The sequence below is a fragment of the Aulonocara sp. 'chitande type north' Nkhata Bay genome, linkage group LG3, assembly GCF_057382095.1.
Source record: "Aulonocara sp. 'chitande type north' Nkhata Bay isolate Kocher_YH1m ecotype deep benthic linkage group LG3, A_spYH_male_GT1.1, whole genome shotgun sequence".
In the NCBI taxonomy this organism is placed as follows: Eukaryota; Metazoa; Chordata; class Actinopteri; order Cichliformes; family Cichlidae; genus Aulonocara; species Aulonocara sp. 'chitande type north' Nkhata Bay.
The window spans coordinates 55,076,182-55,096,071 of NC_141346.1; the positions used below are offsets into that span (position 1 = coordinate 55,076,182).

The 19,890-nt window shown below is 37.2% G+C and overlaps 1 long non-coding RNA gene across 2 annotated transcripts in view; it reads left to right on the forward strand.

The window, feature by feature from the left end:
• LOC147336231 (uncharacterized) overlaps window positions 1-19,671 on the forward strand; it is a 28,892-nt gene extending 9,221 nt beyond the window's left edge. For both annotated transcript variants that reach the window (XR_015128230.1, XR_015128232.1), the window contains exon 6: window positions 14,289-19,671. This is a non-coding gene — a long non-coding RNA (uncharacterized LOC147336231). The remainder of the gene's footprint in view (window positions 1-14,288) is intronic.
• Window positions 19,672-19,890: the final 219 nt, after the last annotated feature.

The following is a 19,890-nucleotide window of genomic DNA, read 5'->3' on the forward strand; positions in this document are numbered from 1 at the left end:
GCTTTATCTTATAGAACTCAATATCCCCGTGCTGGGCAAACAGGTTTTGCAGCCGTTTGAGCTAAGATTTTAAAATTATTCACATAATGAAAACCTATACTTTGTCTCGGGCGAGTTTCCCATTCAAATGCATGTAACAGTGAGAAACGCATTGTCTTGGCGAAATAAAGCGTTTTTCAAAACCTTCATATAAATCCCTGTAACTTTTGATAGAGGACTGAGACAAACATGTTCATGGCTTTATCTTATAGAACTCAATATCCCCGTGCTGGGCAAACAGGTTTTGCAGCCGTTTGAGCTAATATTTTAAAATTATTCACATAATGAAAACCTATACTTTGTCTGAGGCGAGTTTCCCATTCAAATGCATGTAACAGTGAGAAACGCATTGTCTTGGCGAAAGAAAGCGTTTTTGAACAACTTCATATAAATCGCTGTAACTTTTGATAGAAGACTCAGACAAACATGTTTATGGCTTTATCTTATAAAACTCAATATCCCCGTGCTGGGCAAACAGGTTTTGCAGCCGTTTGAGCTAAGATTTTAAAATTATTCACATAATGAAAACCTATACTTTGTCTCGGGCGAGTTTCCCATTCAAATGCATGTAACCGTGAGAAACGCATTGTCTTGGCGAAATAAAGCGTTTTTTAACAACTTCATATAAATCGCTGTAACTTTTGATAGAGGTCTCAGACAAACATGTTTATGGCTTTATCTTATAAAACTCAATATCCCCGTGCTGGGCAAACAGGTTTTGCAGCCGTTTGAGCTAATATTTTAAAATTATTCACATAATGAAAACCTATACTTTGTCTCAGGCGAGTTTCCCATTCAAATGCATGTAACAGTGAGAAACGCATTGTCTTGGCGAAAGAAAGCGTTTTTGAACAACTTCATATAAATCGCTGTAACTTTTGATAGAAGACTCAGACAAACATGTTTATGGATTTATCTTATAAAACTCAATATCCCCGTGCTGGGCAAACAGGTTTTGCAGCCGTTTGAGCTAAGATTTTAAAATTATTCACATAATGAAAACCTATACTTTGTCTCGGGCGAGTTTCCCATTCAAATGCATGTAACTGTGAGAAACGCATTGTCTTGGCGAAAGAAAGCGTTTTTCAAAACCTTCATATAAATCGCTGTAACTTTTGATAGAGGACTCAGACAAACATGTTTATGGCTTTATCTTATAGAACTCAATATCCCCGTGCTGGGCAAACAGGTTTTGCAGCCAATTGAGCTAAGATTTTAAAATTATTCACATAATGAAAACCTATACTTTGTCTCGGGCGAGTTTCCCATTCAAATGCATGTAACAGTGAGAAACGCATTGTCTTGGCGAAAGAAAGCGTTTTTGAACAACTTCATATAAATCGCTGTAACTTTTGATAGAACACTCAGACACACATGTTTATGGCTTTATCTTATAAAACTCAATATCTCCGTGCTGGGCAAACAGGTTTTGCAGCCGTTTGAGCTAAGATTTTAAAATTATTCACATAATGAAAACCTATACTTTGTCTCGGGCGAGTTTCCCATTCAAATGCATGTAACAGTGAGAAATGCATTGTCTTGGCGAAATAAAGCGTTTTTGAACAACTTCATATAAATCGCTGTAACTTTTGATAGAGGACTCAGACAAACATGTTCATGGCTTTATCTTATAGAACTCAATATCCCCGTGCCGGGCAAACAGGTTGCAGCCGTTTGAGCTAAGATTTTAAAATTATTCACATAATGAAAACCTATACTTTGTCTCGGGCGAGTTTCCCATTCAAATGCATGTAACAGTGAGAAACGCATTGTCTTGGCGAAATAAAGCGTTTTTGAACAACTTCATATAAATCGCTGTAACTTTTGATAGAAGACTCAGACAAACATGTTCATGGCTTTATCTTATAAAACTCAATATCTCCGTGCTGGGCAAACAGGTTTTGCAGCCATTTGAGCTAAGATTTTAAAATTATTCACATAATGAAAACCTATACTTTGTTTCAGGCGAGTTTCCCATTCAAATGCATGTAACAGTGAGAAACGCATTGTCTTGGCGAAATAAAGCGTTTTTGAACAACTTCATATAAATCGCTGTAACTTTTGATAGAAGACTCAGACAAACATGTTCATGGCTTTATCTTATAAAACTCAATATCCCCGTGCTGGGCAAACAGGTTTTGCAGCCGTTTGAGCTAAGATTTTAAAATTATTCACATAATGAAAACCTATACTTTGTCTCGGGCGAGTTTCCCATTCAAATGCATGTAACAGTGAGAAACGCATTGTCTTGGCGAAAGAAAGCGTTTTTCAAAACCTTCATATAAATCCCTGTAACTTTTGATAGAGGACTGAGACAAACATGTTTATGGCTTTATCTTATAGAACTCAATATCCCCGTGCTGGGCAAACAGGTTTTGCAGCCGTTTGAGCTAAGATTTTAAAATTATTCACATAATGAAAACCTATACTTTGTCTCGGGCGAGTTTCCCATTCAAATGCATGTAACTGTGAGAAACGCATTGTCTTGGCGAAAGAAAGCGTTTTTCAAAACCTTCATATAAATCGCTGTAACTTTTGATAGAAGACTCAGACAAACATGTTTATGGCTTTATCTTATAAAACTCAATATCTCCGTGCTGGGCAAACAGGTTTTGCAGCCGTTTGAGCTAAGATTTTAAAATTATTCACATAATGAAAACCTATACTTTGTTTCAGGCGAGTTTCCCATTCAAATGCATGTAACAGTGAGAAACGCATTGTATTGGCGAAAGAAAGCATTTTCGTACAACTTCATATAAATCGCTGTAACTTTTGATAGAACACTCAGACAAACATGTTTATGGCTTTATCTTATAGAACTCAATATCCCCGTGCTGGGCAAACAGGTTTTGCAGCCGTTTGAGCTAAGATTTTAAAATTATTCACATAATGAAAACCTATACTTTGTCTCAGGTGAGTTTCCCATTCAAATGCATGTAACTGTGAGAAACGCATTGTCTTGGCGAAAGAAAGCGTTTTTCAAAACCTTCATATAAATCGCTGTAACTTTTGATAGAGGACTCAGACAAACATGTTTATGGCTTTATCTTATAGAACTCAATATCCCCGTGCTGGGCAAACAGGTTTTGCAGCCGTTTGAGCTAAGATTTTAAAATTATTCACATAATGAAAACCTATACTTTGTCTCGGGCGAGTTTCCCATTCAAATGCATGTAACAGTGAGAAACGCATTGTCTTGGCGAAAGAAAGCGTTTTTGAACAACTTCATATAAATCGCTGTAACTTTTGATAGAAGACTCAGACAAACATGTTTATGGCTTTATCTTATAAAACTCAATATCCCCGTGCTGGGCAAACAGGTTTTGCAGCCGTTTGAGCTAAGATTTTAAAATTATTCACATAATGAAAACCTATACTTTGTCTCGGGTGAGTTTCCCATTCAAATGCATGTAACCGTGAGAAACGCATTGTCTTGGCGAAATAAAGCGTTTTTTAACAACTTCATATAAATCGCTGTAACTTTTGATAGAGGTCTCAGACAAACATGTTTATGGCTTTATCTTATAAAACTCAATATCTCCGTGCTGGGCAAACAGGTTTTGCAGCCGTTTGAGCTAAGATTTTAAAATTATTCACATAATGAAAACCTATACTTTGTCTCAGGCGAGTTTCCCATTCAAATGCATGTAACAGTGAGAAACACACTGTCTTGGCGAAAGAAAGCGTTTTTGAACAACTTCATATAAATCGCTGTAACTTTTGATAGAAGACTAAGACACACATGTTTATGGCTTTATCTTATAAAACTCAATATCTCCGTGCTGGGCAAACAGGTCTTGCAGCCGTTTGAGCTAAGATTTTAAAATTATTCACATAATGAAAACCTATACTTTGTCTGAGGCGAGTTTCCCATTCAAATGCATGTAACAGTGAGAAACACACTGTCTTGGCGAAATAAAGCGTTTTTGAACAACTTCATATAAATCGCTGTAACTTTTGATAGAGGTCTCAGACAAACATGTTTATGGCTTTATCTTATAGAACTCAATATCTCCGTGCTGGGCAAACAGGTTTTGCAGCCGTTTGAGCTAAGATTTTAAAATTATTCACATAATGAAAACCTATACTTTGTCTCGGGCGAGTTTCCCATTCAAATGCATGTAACTGTGAGAAACGCATTGTCTTGGCGAAAGAAAGCGTTTTTCAAAACCTTCATATAAATCGCTGTAACTTTTGATAGAAGACTCAGACAAACATGTTTATGGCTTTATCTTATAAAACTCAATATCTCCGTGCTGGGCAAACAGGTTTTGCAGCCGTTTGAGCTAAGATTTTAAAATTATTCTCATAATGAAAACCTATACTTTGTTTCAGGCGAGTTTCCCATTCAAATGCATGTAACAGTGAGAAACGCATTGTATTGGCGAAAGAAAGCATTTTCGTACAACTTCATATAAATCGCTGTAACTTTTGATAGAACACTCAGACAAACATGTTTATGGCTTTATCTTATAGAACTCAATATCCCCGTGCTGGGCAAACAGGTTTTGCAGCCGTTTGAGCTAAGATTTTAAAATTATTCACATAATGAAAACCTATACTTTGTCTCGGGCGAGTTTCCCATTCAAATGCATGTAACAGTGAGAAACGCATTGTCTTGGCGAAATAAAGCGTTTTTCAAAACCTTCATATAAATCCCTGTAACTTTTGATAGAGGACTGAGACAAACATGTTCATGGCTTTATCTTATAGAACTCAATATCCCCGTGCTGGGCAAACAGGTTTTGCAGCCGTTTGAGCTAAGATTTTAAAATTATTCACATAATGAAAACCTATACTTTGTCTCGGGCGAGTTTCCCATTCAAATGCATGTAACCGTGAGAAACGCATTGTCTTGGCGAAATAAAGCGTTTTTGAACAACTTCATATAAATCGCTGTAACTTTTGATAGAAGACTCAGACAAACATGTTTATGGCTTTATCTTATAGAACTCAACATCTCCGTGCTGGGCAAACAGGTTTTGCAGCCGTTTGAGCTAAGATTTTAAAATTATTCACATAATGAAAACCTATACTTTGTTTCAGGCGAGTTTCCCATTCAAATGCATGTAACCGTGAGAAACGCATTGTCTTGGCGAAAGAAAGCGTTTTTGAACAACTTCATATAAATCGCTGTAACTTTTGATAGAAGACTCAGACAAACATGTTTATGGCTTTATCTTATAAAACTCAATATCCCCGTGCTGGGCAAACAGGTTTTGTAGCCGTTTGAGCTAAGATTTTAAAATTATTCACATAATGAAAACCTATACTTTGTCTCAGGCGAGTTTCCCATTCAAATGCATGTAACAGTGAGAAACACACTGTCTTGGCGAAAGAAAGAGGTTTTGCAGCCGTTTGAGCTAAGATTTTAAAATTATTCACATAATGAAAACCTATACTTTGTCTCGGGTGAGTTTCCCATTCAAATGCATGTAACAGTGAGAAACGCATTGTATTTACGAAATAAAGCGTTTTTGAACAACTTCATATAAATCGCTGTAACTTTTGATAGAAGACTCAGACACACATGTTTATGGCTTTATCTTATAAAACTCAATATCTCCGTGCTGGGCAAACAGGTTTTGCAGCCGTTTGAGCTAAGATTTTAAAATTATTCACATAATGAAAACCTATACTTTGTCTCGGGTGAGTTTCCCATTCAAATGCATGTAACAGTGAGAAACACACTGTCTTGGCGAAAGAAAGCGTTTTTCAACAACTTCATATAAATCGCTGTAACTTTTGATAGAAGACTCAGACACACATGTTTATGGCTTTATCTTATAAAACTCAATATCCCCGTGCTGGGCAAACAGGTTTTGCAGCCGTTTGAGCTAAGATTTTAAAATTATTCACATAATGAAAACCTATACTTTGTTTCAGGCGAGTTTCCCATTCAAATGCATGTAACCGTGAGAAACGTATTGTATTGGCGAAAGAAAGCGTTTTTGAACAACTTCATATAAATCGCTGTAACTTTTGATAGAAGACTCAGACACACGTTTATGGCTTTATCTTATAAAACTCAATATCTCCGTGCTGGGCAAACAGGTTTTGCAGCCATTTGAGCTAAGATTTTAAAATTATTCACATAATGAAAACCTATACTTTGTTTCAGGCGAGTTTCCCATTCAAATGCATGTAACAGTGAGAAACACATTGTCTTGGCGAAATAAAGCGTTTTTGAACAACTTCATATAAATCGCTGTAACTTTTGATAGAGGTCTCAGACAAACATGTTTATGGCTTTATCTTATAGAACTCAATATCTCCGTGCTGGGCAAACAGGTTTTGCAGCCGTTTGAGCTAAGATTTTAAAAATTATTCACATAATGAAAACCTATACTTTGTCTTGGGTGAGTTTCCCATTCAAATGCATGTAACAGTGAGAAACACACTGTCTTGGCGAAAGAAAGCATTTTCGTACAACTTCATATAAATCGCTGTAACTTTTGATAGAAGACTCAGACAAACATGTTCATGGCTTTATCTTATAAAACTCAATATCTCCGTGCTGGGCAAACAGGTTTTGCAGCCGTTTGAGCTAAGATTTTAAAATTATTCACATAATGAAAACCTATACTTTGTCTCGGGTGAGTTTCCCATTGAAATGCATGTAACAGTGAGAAACGCATTGTCTTGGCGAAAGAAAGCGTTTTTGAACAACTTCATATAAATCGCTGTAACTTTTGATAGAAGACTCAGACAAACATGTTTATGGCTTTATCTTATAGAACTCAATATCACCGTGCTGGGCAAACAGGTTTTGCAGCCGTTTGAGCTAAGATTTTAAAATTATTCACATAATGAAAACCTATACTTCGTTTCAGGCGAGTTTCCCATTCAAATGCATGTAACAGTGAGAAACACATTGTCTTGGCGAAATAAAGCGTTTTTGAACAACTTCATATAAATCGCTGTAACTTTTGATAGAGGTCTCAGACAAACATGTTCATGGCTTTATCTTATAGAACTCAATATCCCCGTGCTGGGCAAACAGGTTTTGCAGCCGTTTGAGTTAAGATTTTAAAATTATTCACATAATGAAAACCTATACTTTGTCTCGGGCGAGTTTCCCCTTCAAATGCATGTAACAGTGAGAAACGCATTGTCTTGGCGAAAGAAAGCGTTTTTGAACAACTTCATATAAATCGCTGTAACTTTTGATAGAAGACTCAGACAAACATGTTTATGGCTTTATCTTATAAAACTCAATATCTCCGTGCTGGGCAAACAGGTTTTGCAGCCGTTTGAGCTAAGATTTAAAAATTATTCACATAATGAAAACCTATACTTTGTCTGAGGCGAGTTTCCCATTCAAATGCATGTAACAGTGAGAAACACACTGTCTTGGTGAAATAAAGCGTTTTTGAACAACTTCATATAAATCGCTGTAACTTTTGATAGAAGACTCAGACAAACATGTTTATGGCTTTATCTTATAAAACTCAATATCTCCGTGCTGGGCAAACAGGTTTTGCAGCCGTTTGAGCTAAGATTTTAAAATTATTCACATAATGAAAACCTATACTTTGTCTGAGGCGAGTTTCCCATTCAAATGCATGTAACCGTGAGAAACGCATTGTCTTGGCGAAAGAAAGCGTTTTTGAACAACTTCATATAAATCGCTGTAACTTTTGATAGAAGACTAAGACACACATGTTTATGGCTTTATCTTATAAAACTCAATATCTCCGTGCTGGGCAAACAGGTTTTGCAGCCGTTTGAGCTAAGATTTTAAAATTATTCACATAATGAAAACCTATACTTTGTTTCAGGCGAGTTTCCCATTCAAATGCATGTAACCGTGAGAAACGCATTGTCTTGGCGAAAGAAAGCGTTTTTGAACAACTTCATATAAATCGCTGTAACTTTTGATAGAAGACTCAGACAAACATGTTTATGGCTTTATCTTATAAAACTCAATATCCCCGTGCTGGGCAAACAGGTTTTGCAGCCGTTTGAGCTAAGATTTTAAAATTATTCACATAATGAAAACCTATACTTTGTCTCAGGCGAGTTTCCCATTCAAATGCATGTAACAGTGAGAAACACACTGTCTTGGCGAAAGAAAGAGGTTTTGCAGCCGTTTGAGCTAAGATTTTAAAATTATTCACATAATGAAAACCTATACTTTGTCTCGGGTGAGTTTCCCATTCAAATGCATGTAACAGTGAGAAACACACTGTCTTGGCGAAAGAAAGCGTTTTTCAACAACTTCATATAAATCGCTGTAACTTTTGATAGAGGTCTCAGACAAACATGTTTATGGCTTTATCTTATAGAACTCAATATCTCCGTGCTGGGCAAACAGGTTTTGCAGCCGTTTGAGCTAAGATTTTAAAAATTATTCACATAATGAAAACCTATACTTTGTCTCGGGTGAGTTTCCCATTCAAATGCATGTAACAGTGAGAAACACACTGTCTTGGCGAAAGAAAGCATTTTCGTACAACTTCATATAAATCGCTGTAACTTTTGATAGAAGACTCAGACAAACATGTTCATGGCTTTATCTTATAAAACTCAATATCTCCGTGCTGGGCAAACAGGTTTTGCAGCCGTTTGAGCTAAGATTTTAAAATTATTCACATAATGAAAACCTATACTTTGTTTCAGGCGAGTTTCCCATTCAAATGCATGTAACAGTGAGAAACACATTGTCTTGGCGAAATAAAGCGTTTTTGAACAACTTCATATAAATCGCTGTAACTTTTGATAGAGGTCTCAGACAAACATGTTTATGGCTTTATCTTATAGAACTCAATATCTCCGTGCTGGGCAAACAGGTTTTGCAGCCGTTTGAGCTAAGATTTTAAAAATTATTCACATAATGAAAACCTATACTTTGTCTCGGGTGAGTTTCCCATTCAAATGCATGTAACAGTGAGAAACACACTGTCTTGGCGAAAGAAAGCATTTTCGTACAACTTCATATAAATCGCTGTAACTTTTGATAGAAGACTCAGACAAACATGTTCATGGCTTTATCTTATAAAACTCAATATCTCCGTGCTGGGCAAACAGGTTTTGCAGCCGTTTGAGCTAAGATTTTAAAATTATTCACATAATGAAAACCTATACTTTGTCTCGGGAGAGTTTCTTATTCAAATGCATGTAACAGTGAGAAACGCATTGTCTTGGCGAAAGAAAGCGTTTTTGAACAACTTCATATAAATCGCTGTAACTTTTGATAGAAGACTCAGACAAACATGTTTATGGCTTTATCTTATAGAACTCAATATCACCGTGATGGGCAAACAGGTTTTGCAGCCGTTTGAGCTAAGATTTTAAAATTATTCACATAATGAAAACCTATACTTTGTTTCAGGCGAGTTTCCCATTCAAATGCATGTAACCGTGAGAAACGTATTGTATTGGCGAAAGAAAGCGTTTTTGAACAACTTCATATAAATCGCTGTAACTTTTGATAGAAGACTCAGACACACATGTTTATGGCTTTATCTTATAAAACTCAATATCTCCGTGCTGGGCAAACAGGTTTTGCAGCCGTTTGAGCTAAGATTTTAAAATTATTCACATAATGAAAACCTATACTTTGTCTCAGGCGAGTTTCCCATTCAAATGCATGTAACAGTGAGAATCACAATGTCTTGGCCGTTTGAGCTAAGATTTTAAAATTATTCACATAATGAAAACCTATACTTTGTCTCGGGTGAATTTCCCATTCAAATGCATGTAACAGTGAGAAACGCATTGTCTTGGCGAAAGAAAGAGGTTTTGCAGCCGTTTGAGCTAAGATTTTAAAATTATTCACATAATGAAAACCTATACTTTGTCTCGGGTGAGTTTCCCATTCAAATGCATGTAACAGTGAGAAACACACTGTCTTGGCGAAAGAAAGCGTTTTTCAACAACTTCATATAAATCGCTGTAACTTTTGATAGAAGACTCAGACACACATGTTTATGGCTTTATCTTATAAAACTCAATATCCCCGTGCTGGGCAAACAGGTTTTGCAGCCGTTTGAGCTAAGATTTTAAAATTATTCACATAATGAAAACCTATACTTTGTCTCGGGCGAGTTTCCCATTCAAATGTATGTAACCGTGAGAAACGCATTGTCTTGGCGAAAGAAAGCGTTTTTGAACAACTTCATATAAATCGCTGTAACTTTTGATAGAAGACTCAGACAAACATGTTTATGGCTTTATCTTATAAAACTCAATATCTCCGTGCTGGGCAAACAGGTTTTGCAGCCGTTTGAGCTAAGATTTTAAAATTATTCACATAATGAAAACCTATACTTTGTCTCGGGCGAGTTTCCCATTCAAAATGCATGTAACAGTGAGAAACGCATTGTCTTGGCGAAAGAAAGAGGTTTTGCAGCCGTTTGAGCTAAGATTTTAAAATTATTCACATAATGAAAACCTATACTTTGTTTCAGGCGAGTTTCCCATTCAAATGCATGTAACAGTGAGAAACACATTGTCTTGGCGAAATAAAGCGTTTTTGAACAACTTCATATAAATCGCTGTAACTTTTGATAGAGGTCTCAGACAAACATGTTCATGGCTTTATCTTATAGAACTCAATATCCCCGTGCTGGGCAAACAGGTTTTGCAGCCGTTTGAGTTAAGATTTTAAAATTATTCACATAATGAAAACCTATACTTTGTCTCAGGCGAGTTTCCCATTCAAATGCATGTAACAGTGAGAAACGCATTGTCTTGGCGAAAGAAAGCGTTTTTGAACAACTTCATATAAATCGCTGTAACTTTTGATAGAAGACTCAGACAAACATGTTTATGGCTTTATCTTATAAAACTCAATATCTCCGTGCTGGGCAAACAGGTTTTGCAGCCGTTTGAGCTAAGATTTTAAAATTATTCACATAATGAAAACCTATACTTTGTCTGAGGCGAGTTTCCCATTCAAATGCATGTAACAGTGAGAAACACACTGTCTTGGTGAAATAAAGCGTTTTTGAACAACTTCATATAAATCGCTGTAACTTTTGATAGAGGTCTCAGACAAACATGTTTATGGCTTTATCTTATAGAACTCAATATCCCCGTGCTGGGCAAACAGGTTTTGCAGCCGTTTGAGCTAAGATTTTAAAATTATTCACATAATGAAAACCTATACTTTGTTTCAGGCGAGTTTCCCATTCAAATGCATGTAACCGTGAGAAACGCATTGTCTTGGCGAAAGAAAGCGTTTTTGAACAACTTCATATAAATCGCTGTAACTTTTGATAGAAGACTCAGACAAACATGTTTATGGCTTTATCTTATAGAACTCAATATCCCCGTGCTGGGCAAACAGGTTTTGCAGCCGTTTGAGCTAATATTTAAAAATTATTCACATAATGAAAACCTATACTTTGTCTGAGGCGAGTTTCCCATTCAAATGCATGTAACAGTGAGAAACACACTGTCTTGGTGAAATAAAGCGTTTTTGAACAACTTCATATAAATCGCTGTAACTTTTGATAGAGGTCTCAGACAAACATGTTTATGGCTTTATCTTATAGAACTCAATATCCCCGTGCTGGGCAAACAGGTTTTGCAGCCGTTTGAGCTAAGATTTTAAAATTATTCACATAATGAAAACCTATACTTTGTTTCAGGCGAGTTTCCCATTCAAATGCATGTAACAGTGAGAAACGCATTGTCTTGGCGAAAGAAAGCGTTTTTGAACAACTTCATATAAATCGCTGTAACTTTTGATAGAAGACTCAGACAAACATGTTTATGGCTTTATCTTATAAAACTCAATATCTCCGTGCTGGGCAAACAGGTTTTGCAGCCGTTTGAGCTAAGATTTTAAAATTATTCACATAATGAAAACCTATACTTTGTCTGAGGCGAGTTTCCCATTCAAATGCATGTAACCGTGAGAAACGCATTGTCTTGGCGAAAGAAAGCGTTTTTGAACAACTTCATATAAATCGCTGTAACTTTTGATAGAAGACTCAGAGAAACATGTTTATGGCTTTATCTTATAGAACTCAATATCTCCGTGCTGGGCAAACAGGTTTTGCAGCCGTTTGAGCTAAGATTTTAAAATTATTCACATAATGAAAACCTATACTTTGTCTCAGGCGAGTTTCCCATTCAAATGCATGTAACAGTGAGAAACGCATTGTCTTGGCGAAAGAAAGCGTTTTTGAACAACTTCATATAAATCGCTGTAACTTTTGATAGAAGACTCAGACAAACATGTTTATGGCTTTATCTTATAAAACTCAATATCTCCGTGCTGGGCAAACAGGTTTTGCAGCCGTTTGAGCTAATATTTAAAAATTATTCACATAATGAAAACCTATACTTTGTCTGAGGCGAGTTTCCCATTCAAATGCATGTAACAGTGAGAAACACACTGTCTTGGTGAAATAAAGCGTTTTTGAACAACTTCATATAAATCGCTGTAACTTTTGATAGAGGTCTCAGACAAACATGTTTATGGCTTTATCTTATAGAACTCAATATCCCCGTGCTGGGCAAACAGGTTTTGCAGCCGTTTGAGCTAAGATTTTAAAATTATTCACATAATGAAAACCTATACTTTGTTTCAGGCGAGTTTCCCATTCAAATGCATGTAACCGTGAGAAACGCATTGTCTTGGCGAAAGAAAGCGTTTTTGAACAACTTCATATAAATCGCTGTAACTTTTGATAGAAGACTCAGACAAACATGTTTATGGCTTTATCTTATAGAACTCAATATCCCCGTGCTGGGCAAACAGGTTTTGCAGCCGTTTGAGCTAAGATTTTAAAATTATTCACATAATGAAAACCTATACTTTGTTTCAGGCGAGTTTCCCATTCAAATGCATGTAACAGTGAGAAACGCATTGTCTTGGTGAAACAAAGCGTTTTTGAACAACTTCATATAAATCGCTGTAACTTTTGATAGAAGACTCAGACAAACATGTTTATGGCTTTATCTTATAAAACTCAATATCTCCGTGCTGGGCAAACAGGTTTTGCAGCCGTTTGAGCTAAGATTTTAAAATTATTCACATAATGAAAACCTATACTTTGTCTGAGGCGAGTTTCCCATTCAAATGCATGTAACCGTGAGAAACGCATTGTCTTGGCGAAAGAAAGCGTTTTTGAACAACTTCATATAAATCGCTGTAACTTTTGATAGAAGACTCAGAGAAACATGTTTATGGCTTTATCTTATAGAACTCAATATCTCCGTGCTGGGCAAACAGGTTTTGCAGCCGTTTGAGCTAAGATTTTAAAATTATTCACATAATGAAAACCTATACTTTGTCTCGGGTGAGTTTCCCATTCAAATGCATGTAACAGTGAGAAACACACTGTCTTGGCGAAAGAAAGCATTTTCGTACAACTTCATATAAATCGCTGTAACTTTTGATAGAAGACTCAGACAAACATGTTCATGGCTTTATCTTATAAAACTCAATATCTCCGTGCTGGGCAAACAGGTTTTGCAGCCGTTTGAGCTAAGATTTTAAAATTATTCACATAATGAAAACCTATACTTTGTCTCGGGTGAGTTTCCCATTCAAATGCATGTAACAGTGAGAAACGCATTGTCTTGGCGAAAGAAAGAGGTTTTGCAGCCGTTTGAGCTAAGATTTTAAAATTATTCACATAATGAACACCTATACTTTGTTTCAGGCGAGTTTCCCATTCAAATGCATGTAACAATGAGAAACGCATTGTCTTGGCAAAAGAAAGCGTTTTTGAACATCTTCATATAAATCGCTGTAACTTTTGATAGAAGACTAAGACACACATGTTTATGGCTTTGTGAGAGGATTTTTATGAAATCAAGTATAATCAAGTGTGCCTTATAATCGAGTGTTCATATATTTTCACATAACCAAGTTTATTGTTAAAGAGAACATAATGCTTTCCTTACTTTAGTGTCTGAGATGTTTGACAAGTATACAAGTATGTATTCTTTAACCCAGTGTGTGTGATGTCAGATAAGTGTGATATACTTCTATGTTTTTATTCTTAGTTTGTGTGCAGAGGTCAGATAAGCTTAGGTAATGTCTGGCTTTTTCCCTTTCGGTTAAAAGAGGAAGTACTATGTAACCCATTTTGCCTTATAAATAAAGCAATCAGCCTGCGCTGAGTGTGTGTGATTTTGCTGAGAGGCACACACCCATGCGCATGTCTTAATACTCTCTGAGTCGGTCTGCAGTGTCTTATTTCTCTTACTTGTGAACAAATGTCTTAACCCCTGACATTTAATTGGTCCTCCGAGCCGGAGAACTGACTGTTATTTTTAACGTCTAGTTGTCCACAGACGGTTTTCATCGGATCCTGACGTCGTGTTGCCTGCGCTGGAAAAAACCTGTGCACAGTAAAGGAGAAAAACCGGGACCATTCGATCTCCGGTCAGCGTCTTATACAGGCCCCACGGCGCCAGGACCAGATGAACCGAATTCAAAACGCAGCGCCACAGTAAGGTGAATATGAAACACTGCATTCCATCAAGCGCTAAAATACGTTGATATTGAGATTTTCCTTTAAAATAGTGTGTAAACCTGGTTAGCGCCGACAGATCTTAGTCCAAGAGGGACTTAAAGACGACAGGCAAGAGCGAGATTCTAGAAATCGCTATTAAAAGTTCCGGTTGCTCTGGGTAGCAGCTGAATGGAACGAGTTCCGGTCGCTCTGGGAGTGGCTGCAACGGAACAGGTAGAAGGTTGCACAACGAAAATACGGAAAATCTCAGTAAAAATTATAAAAGCGCGCTCTAATTGTGTTAACTAAGAGGAGTAAGTTGTCATTTACGACCCAATAAGCGGTCGAACTACTCCTCAAAGCTGTTTTCCTGTGTACGCTCACGAACTGGTTGGAGTGGGAATCTAAGGTTGTGCGTCATCACGTAAAATCAATAACCGCTCTCTCAACTAGTGGGTGAGTAGAAGCCTGTTATTGATCACCTGCCCCCTCCTTTGTGCCAGAGAAGGTGTCACAGTTCTGACGTAATTAGTTCAAAATGGGTAATTCTAAAGCTAAAGTAAAATTAACAGCAGATGAAGAGTGGTTAGGAAAAAACTGTTCAAATGCAGGAATAATCAGTGCAAAAAGGTGGAGAAATCCACATAAAATATATTGTCCAGCTTGGCAAGGCAAATGCACCCCTGATTCAATAAATGCTTTAAAAGCCGCTTTGCAAAAAGAGCTATATGAGGAAAAAAGTCAAAAGAAAGTAAAAAGCAGGACAAAGAAGGGACAAAAGAGAGATTAAATGCTGTAATTGTGGAAAAAAACGGGCACTTTGCTCGAGACTGCAGGAGTGTAATTCAGGAACAGGAAAGTGATGAATGACTAGCACGAGAGGAAGGAAGTGAAACAGATGAAGCGGAGGTTTACAATGTAGAACAACTACTGTTAGGTTCAGAAGACAAGCCAACAGTTGTAATATATGTGAAAGGTGTGCCGTTAAAAAATGTTTTGGGACACAGGAGCTTGTAAAACTGTTTTAACTGTAGAAGTCCCAAATGTAACATTCTCAAAAAACACTATAATTGTGAAATCAGCCTCAGGACATGTGACAAAACAGCATCTAACCGATCCCCTTTTATGTCACATAGAGATAGTGGCCGTGGCTGCAAAAATCAGTGCATTTATGACCCATCATGCCCAGATTGTATGAAATAAATAAAAGGAAATCATTTATATGAAGACCTTTTCTATAAAAAAAAGAGAGATGCATAAGGTAGATTAAGGCTGTGTCATTGTTCAGCCAAGGAAAGTGTGTGAAAAGATAAATGTTTCCATCCTGGAGGGTGGGTGAGACTGCAGCTCACTCACAGTCCCTGATGGATACAAAATAAAATATAATAATCTGAAGGTTGGATCTGAGATGAGGGAAACAGAAGACCAGTCTAAAACTAGGCACAAACCTGTTCAGAGAAAAAGCAAATTTTGTACAGATTGGATGAACTATAAATTATCTGTTTGCTGAGTAAGATGATCCTAACTATTAAGTTGGCTCAGTAGTAGTATAGTGATATACACTAATAAAATATTGTAATATACTATTGTTATTATATAGACAGAAAAAGATGATAATAATTAATAAAAATATAATATTAATAATAACAAGAAGTATCCTAGCCAGTATGATGTGAGATGGACAATTGTTATGAAGTAGTCTGCATCAAGCTTAAAGGTTTGCTCAAACTCAGTATAATGAAATATGAGATGAAGAAAATAAAAGCAATATCTAAACCAATTAGGTGCATAGAGGCACTTAACCTGTTTGAAAACCTGTCATTTATCCTAGATAAATATTACTGAGATACAGAGCACATCTATAATAACAACTAATAAGCCAAACCCTGTAGATAATAACTAAACCTACAGGATTATGAAGCTGAATTAAATGTGTGGACACCGCTAAGTTGATGAGCATGTTACACATTTTCTTTTATTTTTTATTTATTGGTTTTTTTAGAGCAGAGGCTGCATGCTATTAAAAGCCAACACATGCAGCTGTCTGTGAGCTCAGTTTCCCCTCACACTTCTGCTTTGTTTCTGGCAACATTTTTCTTTGTCTTTTTGTATCCTGACTCATGTATGTTTTTGTTTTTTGATTATTTTGTTGGTTTGGAAACAAATTTGTGCCAATACTTGTGGATTACGGTGACACATAGTGATTAGGCATATGATTTACAAATGCATATGATTTACAAATACCCAGTTTTAGAACTGTGAGCTATGAACAATGCAAAGTTTAGGAAAAAAAATATATATACACAAAACAAAAAACTTCAAAGTTTGAAATATGTAAGATGTGTGAATTCTTTGAAAAACTAGAAGGTATCTAAAAATGCCTCAAGTGAAAATGAGATTCTCTAATGACACTCTGATAGTTAGGTCAGCATCAGGGCCAGAAGGCCTGTGAAACCACAATAACCTTTGAGTGCAGAAGCAAAGGAAGGAATTAGGCCAGTAATAGCAGACATGCAGAAAGCAGGTATTCTCGTGAAAACTAATAAAGCCACGTGTAATACACCAATTTTTCCAGTAAAAAAGGCCAATACTGGAAAATATCGCCTAGTTCATGATCTAAGAGCAATAAACGAGGTAACAGAGCAAATACCTCCAGTGGTTGCAAATCCACATATCATTTTAAATCAAGTAACACCAAAAGAACAATGGTTCTCGGTGATTGACCTCTCAAATGCATTTTTCTCTGTTCCCTTACATAAAGATTCACAGAATCTATTTGGATTTACTTTTTATAATGAAAAATACACATACACCAGGCTACCACAAGGATTTCAAAATAGCCCAACACTGTATGCAGAAGTTCTAAAGAAATCAATGTCATTTTGCTCTCTTCCTGCTCCAGGAAAATTTCTGCTGTATGTAGATGACATATTGATTACAGGCCATACACAAGATGGTTGTAGAGAAAACACAATGACGGTTCTGCAACATTTGGCAGAACAAGGCCACAAAGTATCACAACACAAGTTACAATTGTGGAGTGATAAAGTCATCTACTTAGGACATCAACTAACAGGCCGAGGCCGCACCTTACTAGAGAGCAGAAAGACAGCAGTCCAAAATGCACCAAAACCAAATAACTAAGCAACAAATGATGAGTTATTTAGGTCTGTGCAATTTCTGTAGGTGCTGGATCCCAGAGTATGCACTGCTGGCCCAGCCACTACAGAACCTAATTTATGGAAAAGACCTAGCATTAAAAGACAAAATACAGTGGACCCTAGAAGCAGAAAAAGCCTTCACTGATTTAAAAATAGCATTGCAAACATGTACCGTCTTAGCATTACCAGACTATGAAAAACCTTTTATTCTCCATGTCGATGGAGTAGCAGGGTACATGAAGGCAGTTTTGACTCAAGCTTTCGGAGACAACTCTCTTATGTAGGTATTCTGCTCTCACACTCACACATTACTATAGAGAAGTGTAATCAGCTAAACCCCAGCACCCTGCTTCCTGCAGAAACAACGATGGCAGAATGGATGACAAAACTGTTTGAGAATAAAGAAGTGATACTAAGCAATCAACTGCCGAGTGATCTATCTCCAGTCTCTTGCAGGTTGAACCCCGGTGATTGGATTCTGATTAAAGTCCTCCAGCGAAAAAACTGGAGTGCTCCGAGGTGGGAGGGGCCCTTCCAGGTGTTGCTTACTACACCGACAGCTTGTAAGATAGCCGAACGACCTTCGTGGATCCATCAAAGCCACGTGAAGAAAGTGTTTGCACCACAATAAGACGCCGGTTCCCCTAGCTTCCAGGTGATCTGCCGGTGGAGGAAGGGCTGATTGGGTATATCCCGCCACTCCACTTCGCTGGCAGTCTACTCACCAGAAGTTTAGGTGTACCAGGTCATCCTGAAGAACAGACACATAGTAAAAGAGTGACCTATCCCACCAAAGAGAAGAACCAATAACAACACCAGGGACGCCTGAATAAAAACTCAACAAGATGACTGAGGAAAACAACCTGATGAATCCAGAAGAAGCACCAGCCCCAGCACCAGCCCCAGCCCCAAAGCTGTTGTGCTTAGGTGCTTGTAAGTTACAACTCTGGACCAACGGCCAGAAGGTAATGCACGCTTTGTTTCCCTGGATCGGAGTAGGAAAGCACGCACTTTAGACTATCGTTTTGGACTGTTTTTGAATGCTTCCACCCGCATTGACAAAGCACAGAATGAAGAAATTGATGCAATCCGCATCACTGTCATGCAACATCGAGTAGCTTTGGACATTATTCTTTCAGAGAAAGGAGGTCTCTGCGTGTTGTTCAACACCACCTGTTGCACCTACATACCTGACAACATACATTCATTAAACATGACAAATGCTTTGAATGTTCTGAAACAATTGAGAGACGCTCAGCAGCAGGACTACGTAGCCGTTAAGCAAGGCTGGTGGGACTGGTTACTGAGTGGCTCCTGGAAATCCTTAGTGATTAAAGGCCTGTTGGCCCTTTTCAATGTGATGTTACTATTTTGCCTTTTCACTGCTTGTATTATCCCATGTCTGAGAAGCATAATGTCAAACATGTTCAAGCGTATGTTAGGAAACTATGTTTTGGTTCAGAGGAATATGGAGGATCCCTATCGCCAATATGATATGCTGAATATGGAGGAAAGAGTGGAAAATCCCTATTCTAGTCTTTACAGAACTGTTGTTTAAATACTTCACTGAATGACATGCAAAAATGTGACTAACAAGTGACTATGCATTGATTAAAACCTGTGAAATATATTAACAACAGGAGGGAAATGTGAGAGGATTTTTATGAAATCAAGTATAATCAAGTGTGCCTTATAATCGAGTGTTCATATATTTTCACATAACCAAGTTTATTGTTAAAGAGAACATAATGCATTCCTTACTTTAGTGTCTGAGATGTTTGACAAGTATACAAGTATGTATTCTTTAACCCAGTGTGTGTGATGTCAGATAAGTGTGATATACTTCTATGTTTTTATTCTTAGTTTGTGTGCAGAGGTCAGATAAGCTTAGGTAATGTCTGGCCTTTTCCCTTTCGGTTAAAAGAGGAAGTACTATGTAACCCATTTTGCCTTATAAATAAAGCAACCAGCCTGCGCTGAGTGTGTGTGATTTTGCTGAGAGGCACACACCCATGCGCATGTCTTAATACTCTCTGAGTCGGTCTGCAGTGTCTTATTTCTCTTACTTGTGAACAAATGTCTTAACCCCTGACAGACTTTATCTTATAAAACTCAATATCTCCGTGCTGGGCAAACAGGTTTTGCAGCCGTTTGAGCTAAGATTTTAAAATTATTCACATAATGAAAACCTATACTTTGTCTCAGGCGAGTTTCCCATTCAAATGCATGTAACAGTGAGAATCACAATGTCTTGGCCGTTTGAGCTAAGA